The 20,407-nt window shown below is 43.0% G+C and overlaps 1 protein-coding gene across 3 annotated transcripts in view; it reads right to left on the reverse strand.

The window, feature by feature from the left end:
* dlgap2a (discs, large (Drosophila) homolog-associated protein 2a) overlaps positions 1–18,981 on the reverse strand; it is a 110,528-nt gene extending 91,547 nt beyond the window's left edge. For all 3 annotated transcript variants that reach the window (XM_056393699.1, XM_056393698.1, XM_056393697.1), the window contains exon 1: positions 18,367–18,981. The gene's annotated coding sequence lies outside the window, so the exon portion shown is untranslated. The remainder of the gene's footprint in view (positions 1–18,366) is intronic.
* Between the last annotated feature and the right edge of the window lie 1,426 nt (positions 18,982–20,407).

Here is a 20,407-nt window from a genome sequence, read left to right on the forward strand (position 1 = left end):
GTACTCGCTTTGACCATATTGAATGCATAAGGATGTGTTTCCACGCACTGACGCCTGGTGATTGAATGTAAACACTATCACGCTGTTCACTGGGCTTTCCCTGCAGAGTGATTTGAGCTCCACTGACCTGTTATCGTCACTCTGCTTGTAACAACGTCCCCCTCCCCGTCAGTGAAGCTTAGATCTGAGTCACAGCAGCTCGATGGGAATACAATGTAACTACCCTTCTCCACGGGATACACCCATTAGATGCTGCAGGGGTGGCTTACAGGGGCAAATGCTAACGGTGCAAAAGCCAAAAGGGCTAAGAGAGAGCTGACACAGGCTTGGACCTGTTCATCTGCATCCGCTTCAAAATAGGAGGCGCACTGGGGAACACCAGGCAACTGCAGTGCAGCAGGGGAGTTTTTTTTATTTTATTCTATGTATCACAATGTGATGACTTCAAAAGCGCCTTAATGCTGAAGGCAATACCATGTGACAATTCATAACAGAGGAATTCTTCAGAGACCCTCCGTGTCCCTCTGTAGCCTAGCAACCACAACACAGCTCTTTTTTGCTCTGCAGTGTACGTTACAGGTGGAGGCAACACTATAACACGAGCAAACATTAGCATGCCTGAGAAACGAGGAATGACATGTAAGAGGAGAGAAAAAATAAACAAGAGGGAGTGCATATGTGTGACAGGAAGTGACACAAAAGAAGTGAGAAACAAAAGAAGAGAAAAATGTGACAGACTCGCACACCATAGCTCTCCCATGTTTGAAGACATCCCGTTGTCATAGCGATGGGCAGGGAGGAGGAGGCGAGCAAGGTGTTTGTGGAGTCTCCTTCCTGTGTGCAAAGTGTTTTCCCTCACACTCTCTTACTTAGAGCAGATGCATAAGCATAAAGCTAATCCGCCGTCTCCACCAGGACTGATTTAATGTGGCCCACTTCCATTCCAGACAGGAAGACGCCCATGGAGGGAGGATGCTAATGCTCTTTACTCTCTATTCTATGGCCCTCTTTAGGATCTGATGATTGTGGTTGGAGTCAGGGGTTGAAGGATGAGGAAGGGTTTATCTCTGACTGAAAGATGAATATTACATGACCCGAGGTTATCCTCGATAAATATGCTCATGAGTCATGGAGTCGTAGCAGAAGTGTATTTGCAAATGCAATAAATATCACAACGATGGCCTCTTTTATGTCTTTACGACTCCATAGCCCTGGCTATCTATCACAGCATGTTATTTCATTCATAGTCTGATGGCGCAAGAAACGCAGAGACGAAATCATTCACTTATTCATGCAGCCATTTACTAGGTTTAATCTCCTTGATTTGAACAAAGTGTGAGCTCATCTGGAGGAGTGGTGGGCAAGTGATAAATGTGGGAATAGCACGCTGATGCTGAGCCCGATCTTTTAAAATTCCCAGTTCCCTCAGATGTTCTCTGAGCATTGATCAGTGGGCCCTGTGGATAGATGAGTAGTGGTGTGCAACCAGCCGTGGATTCCCAGATGACCCACACCCACATAATAACATCAGCGCTAACACTCTCAGCCGCACATATTCTAACCCATATTAGCATGTGTCCACCCACATATTTAAGCAGACTTATATGCTACTACTGTATGTGCAATCATGTAAACATTCAGGCTTTTTATCACTTGTCGGTACACGTGGCTGACGCATATAAATGTATTCAACGTATTCATTTGAATAGTGACAGTCCATTGTTTCTTAATAGACTGGGAGCACTCTGAATGACTCCTGGGGTATATTATCCCTGACCTTGTATTCAGAGTGCCTGGGTTAACAAGCTCTAACTAGCAGGCCGACAGCACAGGAGTCCATCAGAACTGTCTTTAAGTAGCCATGACTAAGTGGTAGTTGGCTGCAGATGGGGCCAACTCAGGTTTTAGGGGACTCTGCACTCTCCACTCCACAGAGGCTGCAGGCCGCTGACACCTTGGAGTGCAAGCACTCAAATATGGCACAGATATGGCATTATGAGTATTTGCCACATTACTGTGTATGCATTCATAGGAATCAGAAAGCGTGGCCGATTGTATTTTAAACAGAATATAACCCACTGGCACCTGAAATATCCGTGGCAGAAAAGAACTGCTCAAGCTGTATCATTCCTGCAAGAATTTAACACAGTAAACAGAAAAAGTTGCTCCTGGTATGCAACACACAACAAGCTACCAGGCTGCATCCAAATGAGCCGTTGTCAGTGCGGCATCACCTACCAGCCTGGTGTGGTTAGGCTGACAGCTGCTTAATTTTAAAATGCCTACTGCCATTTTTTTTTTAACATTCAGGTCAAAAGGGAGTGGCCGCAGGCTGATTGGAGAAAAGCTGGAGTTAAAAAATAATTGGGCCTTATTTCTAAAGCACAAGGGAGCACTTCCTAAATCTGAGCAAATTTAAACCTTTTATCTGGTGGCATGTGAAAGTGCCCGGGCTCTTAGTGAGTCAGTCAACTCTAAAGCAAGAAGAGGCAAAGTTCCTTAATACAGTTAATGGGTTTGACCAGCAGGCGACTGACCGGCCTGTTACTTGGCCCATCAGTCAGATAGTCACTCAATTTGTGTTTGCCAGGGGAAAATGGTCAAGGTGCATACCACATAATGGAGATGACCTCAGTTTGATTCACGGTCCAGTGATCGAGCAACAATCTTGAAAGAGCTTGCATTTGCCATGGCTGACTCACTAATCATCAGAAATGTAATCGCCAATAATTTTGATTGTCGACTAGTTATTTATGTAATTTATCAAGAATTTTTTTTTTGCTATTTTCATTTTCTCAAATGTAAGGATTCGCCGCTTTTCTCTTTCAGTTTTATATTGGATGAAAAATAAACTGTGACCCATTTTCTGATATTTTATCAATTACACAATTAATAAATAAAAGTAATAATAACAGGATTGACTGATAAGTCAACAATGACAAAAGTCATTAGTTCAAGCACTACCTACAAAAGTAATTCTTAATACTTACTTAATAGTGTTAATTTATTTAAGATATCATAATCATTGAGTATCAGGTAATCTTAAAAAAGCAAAATGCACATCCTGTTTGCAATGTTATCAATTCTTCAATTGTTGACATAAAAGAACAGTCCAACTTACCCAAAGTAGGAAAACAAGTCTGTCCTTTGTAGTGTTTGTTTTTAAGTGAAGTCATATAAAAGAGAAAGTGAGGCCAGGTTTTGAGTTATGGTTACTGGAGGGGGCTTTATCCGAATAGTGGTGATGACAGGATTAAAATGAGCACATCAAAGGGTAGAAATAGATTAAAGTGCCTGACAATGTCCTCTTTGTGCTTGGAAATAGAGAACCAGGGAGAAAAAATGTAGACTCATATTTAGCCTCTCTAACATGATTTAGGACCCTGAATAACAGGTGGAGAAGCTGGTATAAAAAAAATAAAATAAAAAAAAGGATTTGCATCAGCGTTTCACAGATGGTTCACTTTTGGGTTCACATTTTGTGACTCAGACATCAATTTCACTGGGAGAAAGAGATAAAAAAAAATGTTGAGTCTCATCTCCATTAGTCAGTCGTCCCTTTGGAGACAGCAGAAAGAGATTGATGGCTCGGGGAGAATAAACAGCTGGAACTTATGGGAACGGTCTGTCTGTGTCAGGACCAGCCTTGAATTCCCAAGGATAAAAGTAGCGTCGCGGCGTGGCTGGTTAAGGCAGAAAACATGCAGTGATACATGAGTCTGCCGTCTCATTTACAAAGTGACCCTGGGATTGAATATTAACTTCAGGACAACTGGATATGGCAACGGAAAATAACTACCTTTATATGTAATTACATCTATAAAATGTTTGTGTGCACTGATGTGTGAATCTGCATGCGATTAAACCAAAGAGTCATAAAACGCAGACATGTGAATATCATTCTGTGGCTGCAGACAAGAGACATGGAATCTCAATCATAATGACAGAGCTGTATGGAATAACTCGATCCAATCAAAGAACACTCAGGGGGTCAAATGCACTTCGATTAGGAGTCATTTGCATTTTTCCCACAATGCTGGTGATTTACACCCCTTAAATAAAAGCCATCATCCACTGGCGGCCTCTGGCCCAGGGTGATTCAATTAATGGCAAGCACATCAACTCCCATATGTGGGACATGCCTGGGAGCTTGCTTGTCGATCAGCATCTGCCTCCCCTGCAACAAAATATGATTCCAATCAATGATGTAATGGCTTAGAGGCCCTGGACCTAATCAGCCTGGCAGGAGCCACAACGGCAATGGGAGGAATGATGGAACATTTTGTGTACGTGTGCATGTGTGTGTCCATGTGTGTGTGCATGCGTAGTCATGGGTCTGAACCAATCCAGTAGTCTGATCAAGGATGTTTCTATAATAAAAACTGAAAAGTGTTTACCAATTGTGTTCTACGAGACAGCTTTCACATGAATAATAAAAAGGCCTTTGTTGTAAGTGTAAATAATAGAAGCACTGGAAAGCATGGAGCGGGAGGCGGTGGGGATGTTGTTGTGTGTGCGTCCACTTTGGTGGGCGATTTGCATTGCACTCCTAAAATACTGTTGGGCTCATGATGGACAGCAATGCAGCAGTCTTTTTTTATTCCACACATTCTCATAACTGCAAGTATAAACAATGTAATATATGATGGCCAAGATGGACCTGAAACAAAGCACTTTCTTTAATACCCTCCGGTAATAGCCTTCTACTAAGGCCAAACGAACAGATCAACAAAGTAAAAGGACATCCTGGTGATGGGATCACAACCTCGTAGATGCCCGAATTATTCAGACTGGCACAACGTAATGAAATTCAATCACATCTCTGTTCTATTCAGGGAAATCAGGCCTGATGCCCAGTGAGAGAACTATCCATACAGGTAACCTCAGAGTCTACGTGGTGATTTTTCTATATCAGAGGTCACTAAAAGGCAGACTGCAGTCACGATCCAGAACCAGGTTCCATCCTATCCGGACCCGCATCTCTAACCTATAAATTATTGAGAATTATTAAAATTCTATTTTTATTTTAACTGGTGTAGCTGTTCAAGCCTTTGCGGCGCGTGATGCCACTCAGCCAATCACTGCAACTCGAGGGAGGACTCGAGATGAGATGGTAGACAATGTCAGGGAAAGAATTGGGGGAATTGGATATAAGAGGGAAAGAAAGGGAAAAGGAGGTGTGAAAGATGTTCAGTTGTAAAGATGTGTTGAGATTGTTTATTATGAAAATGGTTGAGACTGTTAAGATGGAGTTAAAAATAAAGAGGAAAAACACATATTAGCACTATTTCAATTTTTGTAAAATGAAGCACTTTATTTTAAGATGTGTTGAAGAAAATTCACTCAAGTCCTTAGCTTTGAGTTTGCTGTAGTGATGCAAGTTTATTGGTATCCCAGGATACGGTGAGTCAACTGACACAGAGCGGGTCTGAGGCAGTAGACTGACCCAGAGTGAAGGGCAGGGGGACACTTATACAGTTGAAGACAATGGGATGGACAACTGTATTTGCATATACCTGGGGTTACAGACATTTGGTCAGACAGGAAAGGAAATTAGAGACAAAAAGTAATGTTCTCTAGAGGTGTTGCAGTGTAACACCTAGGTTCAAGTGATCAGGGGGGTAGGAGGGGCTCTTAGGCTGGATCAGCATATCTACAGGTAAGATGTTGTTATGACGATGAAGTGTTGGTGATGTAAGAGGGAAGAAGGGGTGTTATACAGGGACAGACGGTGGTTGATAAGGTAAGTAGTATCTCTTTGATCAAAGGATCAAGGGGCCAACTCAGTGGGGTTATAGAGTTGTTCCTAGGTGTCAGCAAGTCTACACTGAAGACTGTGTACCTCTTTGAATTTCAATTGAAATCCTGTTCTAGCATGTAGCGGTGAACATAAACCACTTGAAATTGCTCAACATAGAGTAGGTGCCATTACAATGCCTGAATATTATAGACAAGTTGTGGCAGACCCTAAATGTTCAAGTTGGCAGCCTGAATGATATCAACGCAAGCTTCCTAAAAGCCCGGTGGACTCATTTAGAGCTCACTTCATATGCCTGCTAATGAAAAAAAGACCAATGCCCATCTGTACAGTGCATCTGTTCCCTGGAATCACTCACAGACAGTTCAGGAAGCTGACACAGCGATCCCCATTGTCATTCACAGAGCCGGTGTACTCCTGCATTTGGCCGGCAAATCCAGAGCTGTCTTCGTCTCACAACTCTTAAATGACACCGAGGGTTTGTCTCATCTGTCCCCAGCGGAATGCAGATCCAATCCTCCTGAGAGCCAAATTGGCACTGGCGGAGGAGCTGGACGCACACATCTGGAGACGTTAAGGTAGGTCAGTGCTGAAAGGCACCACTGCACACCTGCAAATATTTATACATGAAATTTCTTCCATTGAATTATTTAACTCTCATTAAACATAGCTCCAGTTTGTGCCTCGCCACTGGAAGTGACAGCTTGGGAAAGAGGTTAAAAATCATTTTTATGAAGCAGCGAATTAAATATTTTTTTTAACCAGATGGTTAGAAGTGTCTTTGAGGATTCGGGAAACATCTTCAAAACAGCAGTAAATGTTGTTAAATGACCTTCTGGCTTTTTAAAGATCTCTGGGTGTTTATCTTTCAGACAAATCTGATGCTTAACTATGTGACTTGAATGAAATGGCAAAACATGAGAGGCACAATTTGGGGCGGGTTGAGTGTTTTCCTTCCACCACTATTCTGGTTCAATTTCAAACAGGTAAAAACAATACCCTCACACCTAGGAGCTACAAGCGCTACAAGAGCTACAAGAGCTACAAGAGCTACAAGAGCCAAAGCTCCAAGCAGTATGATTGAAACTAACAATCAGGCTCACGACTGCCTCTCTAACCTTTTCGCTAACACTGGTCATTTCCATATCTGGCACTACGCATAATAGCAGGTTAAGTCCTGATAGTATTTTACTGGAACAATGATTAATGATCTAACTGTGCTAATCTATAGTCCTGTCTGTCTGTGTTAATGCCAGACATGTGCTGCTCAGTGGGTATCACAGCAGCACCACCTGGCCTAATGACCCTGCCTCTTACCAGTCAGCAGGTCTCTGGCTCGACCTGCTACAGATCAGCTGTAAGGAGGAGGGTGTGGGCGGGAGGGTGGAGTGGGGACGTAGGGATGTTATTGCCCCAACACACACGGACCTGGAGACGAAGGTGTTAGCTTGCCACCACATCATCTCAAAGGTGTCACATTTCAACCAAGCCCACACAGAGAGGGTGTTAATGTGAAAATTGTGTTTGTGTTTAAAGGCTCAGCACTACACTTGTTGTGGTGGCATTTATTTTAGATTTTTTTTTTATGAAGCACTTCTCTTACAAGCAGCATAGCTGTGTTCATTCAATGTTTTTCACGTTCGTGGCATCTGAATCATTGGACGCATTATGTTTGTAACCACACTCACGCCATAGTCATTTGATTAAAATTTAGCACCGTGTCATGGACATGTCACATTGACGATTTAAATGTAGCTATTGATAGGAGCTGTGGGGGAGTGGGAGTAATTGCATTCTGGTGATGACTTACTGTGTAATGTGGGGGCCAATATAAGTAGATGGCAGCAAAGTGACTCATTCTACGCTACTGTAGCTCATTGCAGTTCATTGAATTTGGTCACTTCATAGACACAATGATCAACAACACTCACTGTCTTGGGGGGAGGGTGTCAGTCCGGGTTGTCAAAAGTTGGTCCTGGTCATATTGAGGACGTACTTCAACATAGTATCTACTGTAAGAGAGAAGGTACACACTTTATATTCCTTAGGACATAAAGACTGTTTATTTTACGCTCATTCGCTCCCGTTGTTTTATGTAACAGAACTGCGCACACCTCCTGTACTTTCTGTCGCACCTGTCCATGTGTACCTGCAATCCAAAAGCCAGTCCCCCAGCCTGCATCTTTATTCTTCTCCAGGTACCATCACATTTCACCAAATAATTTGGGGTCTTGAATGAAAAGCTCCATGAAAGATTCCCATTAATTCTGTTTTGAGTGTGACAAAGACATCAGCTATGATTTACCAGCTGTAGCCGGCAATTTGGTGCTTGTGTGGCGAACTACAGAGCACAAACAGGAAGCTACCCAGCCTGCACAGCAACTGTGAATTACAAAGTGACTGCCAGTGAAAAAGCACACACAGTGCAGCAAAGATGTTGCAGGGATCTACTCTTCCTAGTAACTTAAATACTGTAATCAATTACTCATTACATATTACTCATTAATTAGTAATTACATTACGCCAGGCCCATCAAAGGTGCCTCGACGCAACTGCAAATTTTCCACACCCAATAAGCAACCAGCCGTCAGCTTATTTACTGACCATGTACAGCTTCACAGTCTCACAGTAAACATACAGTAAAGATGTGGGGTTGACAGACACACCTTTCAACTCCTGAATGAAACCCGGGGATTTCTGAATGCAGGCATACCAGTGTTTAACGTTAACAAGCAACGGTGGAATTCAAGTGCATTTTTTCTGTACTTTAGGAAAATTTTGAGGTTCTCGTGCTTCACTTCCTAATTATGTGATTGCTGCATTTACTGGTTAATTTTCAGATTCAGATTATTAACACCAAATATAAATTAACTAATTATATGGATTAAACCACCTAGCTGTAATAAAGTGATTTACCAGCTGCAACATTAAAGTGACATATACATTAATGCATAAAAAAATCATAATCCAGTGATATAATATTGATTATTCTACTAAAGCAAAAGATCTGAGCACGTCTTCCACCACTGTAAGCGAGCCAGCTGAGAAGTGTCCCCTTGGTAACACTGGAACCAGATTCATTTATTCTTCCCCCACCAACAGCACTAAAGCCACCCATCCCAGAGCCGTCTCTCCACTGACATCAGCACTCCATCAAACTCCATCAAACAAGGCGGTCCCCCCAGTCACTGTAATTGTAATGTATTTACTACATTTTAAATTGTAGTGGTGTAAGTTGTTACTAAAAAGTAACCCTAACCCATCATGTTACTAAGCAACCCAACACTGCCCATTACATCCCTGTTGAGTATGGACCAAAGAACTTATCCAAAGAGTATTGGCACACGTCCTCTTTAAAGTTACAGTGAGGTACGTTAGCCATGCAGCATATCTAATGATGCTACTCTGTACTCTGACATTCTTTGGCACCATATTGAGACTTCCTCATACAAATCTCTCAGTCTTGTAATATCGAGAGTCATAAAATTCCTTTATTTTATTTTTTTCTAGTATTCTGACACATTTTAATGCATAATATGAACATATGCTTTATCACAAATGTGTACAAGCAAGCAGCTTTTTGTGTTTACTTCCTGAGCTTTAAAATACTTAACAGATGTGAGTAATAATGTCAATAATGCTAGGCTAACACAAACATAAAAATCTTCAACTCTAGCAAAATGTTGTCAATGCATACCGGCCTTGAACGTCACCACAGCGGGGCAGATCATGTCTCGTCTGACACGACGCACTCGCTATTTTTGGAACAGGTCAGTGCATCACATTATGGCTCAGCTAAGTTATGTGACTGCAGCACCCGTTGTTCTCATTAGCAAGCAATAGTCTCGTCAAAAACCCGGCGCTTCAAACAGCCCTCAGATGGTCTCTAATGCACCGGCTGTATTTTTAATGTAGGGTCTGTGAAGGCATGGGTAGAGAGACACAACAGCAAAGACTTGTGAGAGAATACATTAATACCATTGAAGAGATCTGGATGCTTTATTTGTGTGATTCAGTTTTCGGTGCTGCCAAACTGCAAACTTTCAGTACATGGACTCATCTCTGTGCAGAAATCAGACAGAGAGAGAGAGTGAGAGAGAGAGAGAGAGAGAGAGAGAGAGAGAGAGAGAGAGAGAGAGAGGGAGCGATAGAGAGAGACCTTCAGAGAGAATTTACAGCAGTGAATCCACACTTGATTCTTTCAAGATGTCCAGAGCAATATTAAACTTTGCTTGTGCTTATCCTGCAGAAAAACACACTGAGTAAACAAGGGAAAGAGAGGCTCAGGACTCGGATAAGAGAGTGTGTGCGTACCTCTGTGGGTGAACAAGAGCCAGCTAGAGAGTGTGCACGGAGTAAACTGGTAGGGAAAAAAAAAAGAAGTTATTTAGGGAGAGGAGAGATAGAAAAAATACTCCAGACAGCCTTTTGGCCACAGTACAGTCCAGATTCAGAGGGTCAGTGCATTCATAGTGTATGTACACAGTATTTTGTATCCTGACTTGTCCGAGTGGCTTAAAAATCTGCACCTGAAAACCCCTGTATCCACGGTCCAAGAAATACACAAGACTATCTTCCCCTCTCTGGTCCTTTGCCAATGATTACTCAGAGATTTGAACTAGTTAGAACGATGATGAAAGACACTGGATCTTAACCAGAAGCTTGACTTTGGTTTATTGTTTTACACTGCTTGTACACATCACGCACGGAGGATTGTGTTCACCGAAGACTCAACATCAATGTTATCAATAGCAAATTCAAATGATTATCTCCTATAATGAAAAGTTTAAATTCAATTCAGTTGTATTAATCAATGAAAGGAACACAACAGACCTTCACAGCTGCCACTGTCATCTTCCCCACTAGGCCCTTGATGCTACTTGACAGATGCAAACACTCACTCACCAGGCCTGACTTTCTTTCCCCATTCTCTCCATCTCTATAATTCTCAAAAAAAAAAAAAAACCTACCAACGATGACTCCATTTTCCTCATGACTGGGCAGTCTCACCTTTGACCTACCTCCCCGGGCTGCTCGCCTTGCGGGAGCACAGTGTGTCCACGGCACATCAGAGGTCATGACTATTTGTCACAGATCTCAGCATCTCTGTTCGCTCTACGCCACAGCATAGCAATGCGTGTAAAGTGAAGCAGGAGCGGGATTCATAGAACTCCCGGCCTTACCAAACCTGTCTTAAAACAAATGGGTAAGGGACGAACACTTTAAAGGCAATCATAGGTCATAACTTGAAAGCTGCGTTTAGATAAAATCATGATTCCGAAGCACTAGAGAGAGAAGTACAATTATTTTTCTGCACTTCAATCTAGAAACAGTACACTAGACACTAGACTTGACATGTTTAAAAAGGCACAAGCCATGCTGTTTTGCACATCATTGTGGATTGTTTTGTACAATTAAGTCTAATTTTAATGCAGCACATCACTACAGCAACGTGAGGATATGTTACTGTCATGAATGTAGGAGAGACAAATGATAATGAGAGCAAAATCATCAGTAAAATCACTGCACCCTCATACCGACTTATTTCACACACTTGTTTTGGAGACGCACCACTGAACTCTCCACCTCTACATCAAACATGACTGGACCACATGATTTGGTCGAACTAAACTGTAGTTGAGCTTGTGGAACACCTACTGTACAAAAGGAAAAAAGCATCCCTTACTTGAAATGTTTGCTCTCATTTAGAGCCATTCGAGCACGACGTTCACTTCATAAAAGGAGCGCACCACCTACATGCAAAATCCTAAACAAAACTTAAAACATCCAATACACCATTAATAATGCATTTACAGTATTAAACAACAACAGTGTCCAACTGTGACATCTGCTGACCAAAATCAACAATGCAACCACTGAGCACCACTGAGCATTTCACTGTTTCTGTAAATATTTACACCTGTCAAACACCGGAAATCATTCAGTGAGCGATGTGCTGTATATGTTAATATACTTTTTGCCAATTGAGGCAGGGAATCAGACAACTGGTAAAGTATTGATTGATTGATTTTTTTTCAGTAATGAAAAGGAGCAAATAGCCACAGTGGATGAAACAAAAAATTAGGTCACAAGAATTATGTACAGTAAGTGTTAGGGATTATTTCACTAAGCGTTATAACCAGGTGAAAATAAAGGTGACAAATTAGCCCCAGTTTTAATTATATTCAACTGTATCATACGTCAATATATGCCTGGTCCTGCCGGGAAACGAGTCAATTCTCTTCACAGACATCTAAAAATCATTAGCGTCATTATCGAACTCTCATGTGTGATAATAATGAGAATGAGTTCTGATTTGGCATCATGCTGTGTGAATTGGCCTCAGCAGAAACTTGAAGTAATGCAGTGAGAAGCCCCCTGAGAGAGGGGAGAGTTGCAGGGATCAAACTGAAGGCAAAATAAGCTGCACTGTTGCGGCATCCCTCCACCCACACACTCCCTCTGCTCACTCACACGTACGTACTCCAGTCATCTCTGCTGTGCACCGTATACGTGTGTGTGTGTGTATGATCAGGATGCGCATGTGTTTCCTGTTCGTTGTCCCTCATCATTCATTCCTCTCCTTGTCACCCCCAACCTCCCCCCTTTTGCTCATTCTCCCAGTCCCTCCCACCATGTTTTGATCTCTTTCTTCTTTTCTCTCCCACTCGCTCTCAGTCACAAAAAACATGCGCATGCACATGCACCCGTATATCCACCCACACACACACACAGTTGGCACGGCCGAGTCCCCGACAAGCAGCGCGGTTTTTGGTGTGGGGTTATGCAAAGAAATACAAAAATCGGTGCGGCACCACTGCCTAATGGTGTCTCCATGGCAACTACAGGAGCAAGGCCCTGCGATGCGGTGTCAAACAAACACTGGATTTTAAACCTTAGCAAAGAAATGAGCTGTGTGTAGTGGTGGTGGTGGGATGGGGTCATTTAAATAGCAGAAATGAACTCTGTCCACATTTTCACCAATGCATAATATTTAACATTGTTTGAGAGTAACATTTATATTGTGAATCAGCTTTTTCCATGTGTATGATGTTTACACTGAGTGAAATAATCAAACTCCTTATGGCTACAAAGATCCATCAAATGGAAATGTCCCATTTATCTTGTGCATCATTTCATAGACTATGAAAACTTTGGGATGCGCACAGGAACTGAAAATGAAGAGTTAGCAAGGCTGATCCATCTGCTAGATACAGGATGAAGCGGGACGGACACTCTGAAACTTTCGCTTTCCAATTGAAGTTTATCAGAACATCTATCACAAAAAGTGACCACTGATCATTTAAATTCACTGTGTGTTGTATTATTCAGAAAATGTCCCCTGACATATCTGTATATTAAACATGAAGCCGGAGCCAGCGGCTGGCTAGCTTAGCTTAGCATAAAGACTGGAAAAAGAGAAGCCACTAGCCCGGCTTTTTCCAAAGATAAGAAAATAGTAATAAAGGGTGACTTTTGTCTCATCCTGTTTTCAGCCTAAACCAGGTGAACCATTTGCAAAATCCAGCCTCATTTTTACTGTAAAAAATAATCAAACAATCTCCTCATGCAACTCCTGACAAGAAAGTGAATAATCGTATTTCCCCAAATATTGAATTATAACACTGCATAGTTTGCAAAGTGTGATGACTTATAAGAACCCTCTTGAAAACAAAATGATGCTCCTCAGGGAGCTTTCCTTTCCTTTTACATACAAAAAGTTCCACGTACTACATCGACACAGCTATACTGCAGAGAAGAAGGGCACCTCCATATAAACACATATCCCTGTTACACTACAGCCAGAGGTTGGGATGGTGGTGTGCCATGTCACACATCAGTTCATCATCCTGTGACTTGGTGTCTGTCAGAGGCGTGAAGGTGTGTCAGCAAACTGCTGGTGGAGGTAAAGGGACAAAGCATCGCAGCTGGAGCAGCTCGTTCAACTCATTCAGGCGGAACTTTCAAGAGGCGGGCCCAAGCGGTGCTTTCAAGTAGCAAAGAGGTTGTTCTGTTTCAGTGCATGAGTCATTTGGCTTTAATGCTTTACCTGTGGCTGAGCTCTGGCACTGGCTCAGGCTGCAGTGCAACCTACTGACTGCCCGGAGAAAGAGAGAGAAAAGGAGGAGAAAAAGAAAAGATGAGATGAAGCGGAGGGAAAGAGGGATAGAGCGAGTGTGCTGGTGAGTGACAGACACAGAGAAAGAGAGAGAGAAAGAGAGAGAGCAGGGCAGCAAGATGCTGAGGCAAAAGAGGAGAGGGCTTTCTCCTCTTGTTTTCCTTTTGGGTTCAGTTCAAGATTCTCCGTCGGGCGGGAAGCCTGCTCTGAAGAGGCGACTGTTCAGAGCCTCACTGGCATCCAGCATGTTTGCTCGAGTGTGTGTGTGTGTGTTTGTGTATGTGTGTTTTCCAAAAAGAGAGGGGTTGACGGAGTCAGTTGGACACTGATTGGAGTCAAAACCTTTATGCCAGCAGATGCATTGTGCATTGACAGGTGTTCACGCCTCACACACAAACACAGCATATGCAAACACACATGCCACAAACTGACACATCTGACACCAGCAGCTGATCATGTAGAGTGAGTGCCTCATCCCAAAATGAAACACCCTACTGACCAGTGACTTAATGGAACAAGCCAGGCCACCATTTGTATGTCCAACAGGTCATGTGCTCATCGAGAGCTGTGGAGCATTATCCCCATCCAAAAAAAGAAAAACAAACAAAAAAGAAAATCCCTGCTGCATAGCTGTCATCAGTGTCTGCCGCTGAAACGATGATCCATGACAAATTAAATTCTTTCAAATGAAGCTGTCACCCATTTTTATCTCGCTCTTTTCCATTTCAGTCAAACATATTTCTTTACTGAAAAGTTCCCACAGCTGCATTGCAACAGATCAGACATAAAGACAGTGTGTCTCTTTACGTAAGAAGCCGATTTTCAGAGACACCTCACCGTCGTTCCAGTAGCTGGTCCCTGTTGGACTGTGAAAATATGCTTAAGGTGTGCAAATCGACATGAGTGGCCCGCAATCCGTGAAATCTGAGCTCTGCAAACATGATTTGTTACCCCGGCGATGCAAACAGACCTGAATCGACGTCAACCACCTCTTCAAAACTTGACTATCAGCAAACCCTCACAGACTAGTAACCTGTATAAGATCCCTGGCCTTCCTTAACTCTTTTAAGATGTGTTACTCCCGGCCTCTTGCACAAATTGAATTAATTACTCCTTGTCATAATAGTTACAGATTTTCCTATTACACATATAATTCACGTGAAATTACGCAAATTAGTATTGTAATGTGCTGACGGCAGGATTCTATGCATGGTCTCGCAGCTACAGCTACATGTCAAGACGCAGAGGGGGGACAGACTCTAGGATTCCTTTAATGCCGTTACTTGTTCTCTGGGATTTGTTTATGGCTGATGGCTGCTTTCATTGTTTGTTTGTCATTGTGAGTTTCAGTTTTGAAGCGTCCATGACTGTTGCTGTCAAAAGCTGCAGCGAGTCCATTGTCCCAGATATCCGAACGTGAGCCACTAAGAACGCTCAGAACGGTTCTTCCATCTGTGCGCTCTTTAAGGCGCAGATCCTTGTCCGTGTACATAAATACCAATTTGTCCATTTTCCCAGTCTTCATTTGCTACTTCTGGGAAACGCTTGCTGAATTCAGGAAGCGCACTGGCAAAGTGCATCAAGCAGAAATGGAATAAATAACGTTGTGTGGTCAACTCACATGTGGCGAGGCCTCAACCAAACTAAACATGACACGCAGATATCATGGTAATTGACCTAAGGAAAATACATTATGTAAGCAAGCTGTTGGTGCAATCAAATTCAGCCGCCACTCAACAGTCATTCATCTTGCTTGAAAGTAAATGTGACAGCATCATTTTCAGCGGGCCAACAGCTGTAACTGTCTCACTCCTGGTTCGTCCTGATTCCTTGTCAGACTGCTGAAAGGGACAAGCCCAACAGAGCGGCAATCTATAGCCTGTCATTGTCAGCCAGGTTAACATACACTGTACATGTCTAGATCACTCAGGGTTGGAGCTTTATTACAACTAATCAGTGCAGAAGCAAATGCACTGCAGCTTAATACGGGGATATGGGTTAACTGGTTAGTGTGTTGTTTGTTTGCATACACAATATGCCGGGTTTGAAATGAACATATACAAACCTTCCAAATGTAACGCTAACATATTATCATTGCTAGTGCGGTCATCAAGTTCCAAGCCGAGATAGCAAACACTGGAGCTACTTCTGATAGCTACCACAAAAGCACAATTATACTGATCAGTGCAATGTCTATGCACACCTGCTATTTTCATTACACTTGCAGGGAGCTGTGTGCAGAACAGTTTGTGAAGTGAAGTATAAATCCAAGGGTGTGGTGATAAAGCTCAGTGGCATTGCTTGTTTAATATCTTTAAAACAGATGTGCCAGTCACAGTGGTAAATTAGGAAAATGGCTCCACTAACTGAGAGGAAAGTGCAGATCATGTTCAATAAGAAGTTGAAATTTTTTTTTTCGGTGTGCATAAAAATCAGTCTTAATAGTTTTCCCCTTCTTCTTAATCATCTATGCAGCCAGCGGCGCATGATGTTGCTTTACAAGCTCAATACCTGCCTGTATGCAAGGCCATAAAGCTTTGTCACCATGTTTTATGTGTTTAATGGGATGGGAAGTCAAATAATGAATTCCACTGCAGCAGGTTAAAAACAGATTGTTAATGAGTTATTCAGTTGCGTTCAATAGCAGTGCGTGTTTACACAATATTATACAATACTGATGATATATAGTAATCTGAAAAATATAGGCTAAATCATGTAAATGCTTCCTTTCCATCTCTCTCACAAGTTTTTACTAAACACAGTTATTGATGACAATTGAATTGTTCTTCTTGGATATCAGTGAAATTACATCTAAATTTAGGGTATTAGGGCTTTTTTTTGTAGTGGTAAATATGGCGAAATGGATGAAATACATACATATAATTTATATGCAAGACTGTCCAATACATATTGGTATATTTTAATACCTTCAGAGCCCTGATCCTTCAGATTAGTGGCATTATTGACACAGTTGTTCAAGTATGGCAATAATAACACCAGACACAGTTTTTTAATTCCCATCAGATAGGTCCACCTGCACCTGCAAAAACTGCACACAGGCTGCTGGAAGTTACTGTAGATTACAAGCATCTGTTCAAACACCATGGACTGATAGATGAAGAGCCTCTCTAACCAAGCCTACGCTGTCTGTGGCTGAGTAACACACTGTCTGAAAGCAGCTTTGGTGGGAGAGAGTCTGTCTGCAGTGCAGCAGTGGACATGAACATCCAAAGCATCTCCTCTGTCTGGCTGCAGTGCTTCACCAAGCAGGCTGATTTACACCGGGGGGGCGAGAACCCGGGGACCCAGGTTGTAAATCGTCACCAGGTCGCCACCCACAGTCGAACGCCACTGAATACCTCACGAAGAGACGGCACTTGTACTGTCGAGGAGTGTTTCCCAAAAGTGAGCGTGTGATGCTGACGTCTGAGCTGTCCACCACATTCAAGGGGATGGGGGCCAGTTGATAGTGTTGAAAGGGACACACACACACACACACACACACACACACACACACACACACACACACACACAACACACACACACACACACACACACACAAGACAGTGGAAACGTGCGCACACACATGCACTGTTTCTCCTTGACCACAGACTAAAAGCACTTCATTCACAAAACACAAAGCGACGCACAAGCTGCCCACGCAGCGCTCACTTCTCCATGAGAGAGTTTACATTAGACGCATGCAGCTGCCCACACACCCGCATGTAAGAACTCTCTCTCTCTCACACACACAATCACACACACACGCGCACGCACGCACTGTGTAGTGTGCACCCTCAGCAGTGCTGTCATAGAATTTCCTTGTTATCGTCTGTGCTGCACGGCACTCCACACTCAGTATCTCTGCAGGGTTTCCCTCAGAAAAGGAAAATAATAACGCTGCACTTTCTTTTTTTTACACCCCCCCCCTCCCCCCGAGGAAACACAATCAGAGACTCAAATACACATTAATACAGCCACTACCACTCCCCGATACCTAATTTAGATTGGATCATGGATGACAGTGTGTGCAGGATGCAGATCATATACAGTACAAGAGGGTAAACTCCTTTAATCCTGCCTGGATGTTTAAAAAGAGCTAACGATTTCAAGTTGCTGCAGTACAAGAGAATTTATTGCAGAGGTCTTTGGAAAACATGATGGAAGCTCAGTGAGCCCAAGTGGTCGTTATAAAGCACAGAAGCACACAGTTTGCACATACGCACGCACGCACGCACGCACACACACACACACACACACACACACACACACACACACACCACACGACTGCCTGCCATATGTTAACCATACCCTATGTTGGACCTGTTTGCGCACAACTTTTGCCAAATTATCATCTCCTCATTAGGACATGTCAACCCCCCTCCTCCTCCCCCCCTCCCCCTTAGGAAGAAACGAGCCAAAAGCGCTCCTGATGTCACCCACTACATCAAATGCAGAATAAAAAGATCCAGTGAGAGGAAGAACTTACCTGGCACAGAGTCTAAGAGCAGGAGGCATCTAAGAGAGCACGAGCTTCTCTGTCACCCGGAGACAGCGCAGCATCACACAGTCATATGTGCAAGAGATGTTTGGGTTAAAGACTTCCTGAGCTCTCCCCTTCTCCCTCGTCTATCCTATGACTTTTCCCTCACATTTATCCGGACCCTCTGACGATAGGTAAGAGGGTGGGGGGTGAGGGTAGGGGGTGGGTGGCAAAAGAACGAGGGCTAAAACGGGAAAGAAGGGTGGGAAAATGACAGTGAGATGCTCAGATCTCCTCCACTGAGACGAGTTGAGAGCGCACCGTGAGGACCATCCACTGCAGCAGAGCAGAGTAGCGCGCAGCAAGAGAGGGAGAGAGGAGAGAGGCAGGCAAAACAGGCATTTGCTGCTGCTGGTTCCAACAGCATGGCTTGAGCAAAAATCTGGGACTGGAGTCTGGATCCTGGACTTTGTCACACAGCGTTTACCAGAACAGATGGAGAGTTATGGCGAGAAGAGGAGCAAGAGATAGTGAGAGGCTTTTGTTTTTTTGTTTTGTTTTTTTTGTTTTTTTTACATGGCACCAAGCAGACTTTTCCACTATCTCAGTGTCATTCCTCTCTTGCAATACATCTAATAACACCCCCCCCTCTTCCTTCCCTCTTCTACTTTATGTTCACCATCATTCTCCGGCGTCTTCCGTTCTCCTTATCTGCATTGTGGCTGTGGATAAACTATTAAACTGACATCATATCAAGAGCTCTTTCCAAACAGGGAGAAGTCTCTTTTTTTTCTTCTTCTTCCAGTATGTCACCATCATCACTACTGACAATGACTTTCCTATCCTTTTGTTTTATTTCTCAATGTCTGCCTTTCTCTTTCTTGTGCTGTCTCACTCAACAATAACGTGTGACACAGTGCAAACAGAGCATCGCATTTAGAATTCAAGGTAAAAGACTTAATGCATCAAAAAGGGGGTAACGCCACCGTGAATCATGGGACATTTAAGTTACATAACTGGTCAAATTATCCACATAGAGTATGAATAGGCACACAAGTGGATATCCATATTCAAAACATGTCAGATTTTAAAGGGAATACTCTCCAACAATGTGGCACATTTACCTATCTATCAATCTCTCTTATGGAGCAATTGGGCTGCCTGGCTGAAGTGCCTCTTGCTTGCTCTAACAGGGGAGCAGGCTTTTAGTTGGAGTCCTTCGGCCCCAGCAGGGCTCAAGGTCGCTTGGCAGAGCTGCTTGCCGGCAGCCCAAATCCCTCAATAATTAACAGTGGCAGACAGGATGGAGCAGCTGTCAATCCAGATCTATAGGCCCGGTCAAGAGACCCGAGGAGCCAACCACCGCGCATTCTAACAGCGCTCAACCAGGTAGAGCTGGGGATTTATGAGCCCATTGAAAAAATTCATTCCCCTCCTTCACCGGAAAGGTGGGTACATGCATAATACTGATATTGTTTTCTGCCTCCATCAGGTAAAGAAAAAAAATAAATAAAAAAATGAAAGAGGGACGGGACGGGACGAGACGGAGGAGGGGATGGGCTGTCTGGGTTTATAATGAGGCTGTGGCTCAGATCAGATGGGTGTTAGGGTGATAGTTTTATCTTTTGCTGTAAATCACTTCCACATCAAAATACACTGGCATTCTTTAAATTCATTAAGCATTTATAATTTTCTTTTGGATGCCAAGTTTTACCCTTGGTTTGACTGTTTTCTCCACAGCAATAATGCGTTATTGTTATCAATAGCCTATTATTATTACTACAATTAGTTGAAATTGATAATTCCTGAAACCATGGCCTTGAACACAAATCATCCACTCATAGCTTAGCACCCACGAGAAGGCACAGCAGACCTGGCAAGCTTTAGATTTTTCCCCATTTTAATTACAGTTCAGTTTATAATACTGTGCTATAATATTAGGGGTCATCTAGCTCTACCTTGCAATGCGAGAAATACTGCTTCTTATTTCCATGTCTTCTACATGGATCAGTGAGGGCGCTGGCTCTTAATCATAATGTAGTCTCTG

The sequence above is a fragment of the Seriola aureovittata genome, chromosome 13, assembly GCF_021018895.1.
Source record: "Seriola aureovittata isolate HTS-2021-v1 ecotype China chromosome 13, ASM2101889v1, whole genome shotgun sequence".
Taxonomy (NCBI): Eukaryota; Metazoa; Chordata; class Actinopteri; order Carangiformes; family Carangidae; genus Seriola; species Seriola aureovittata.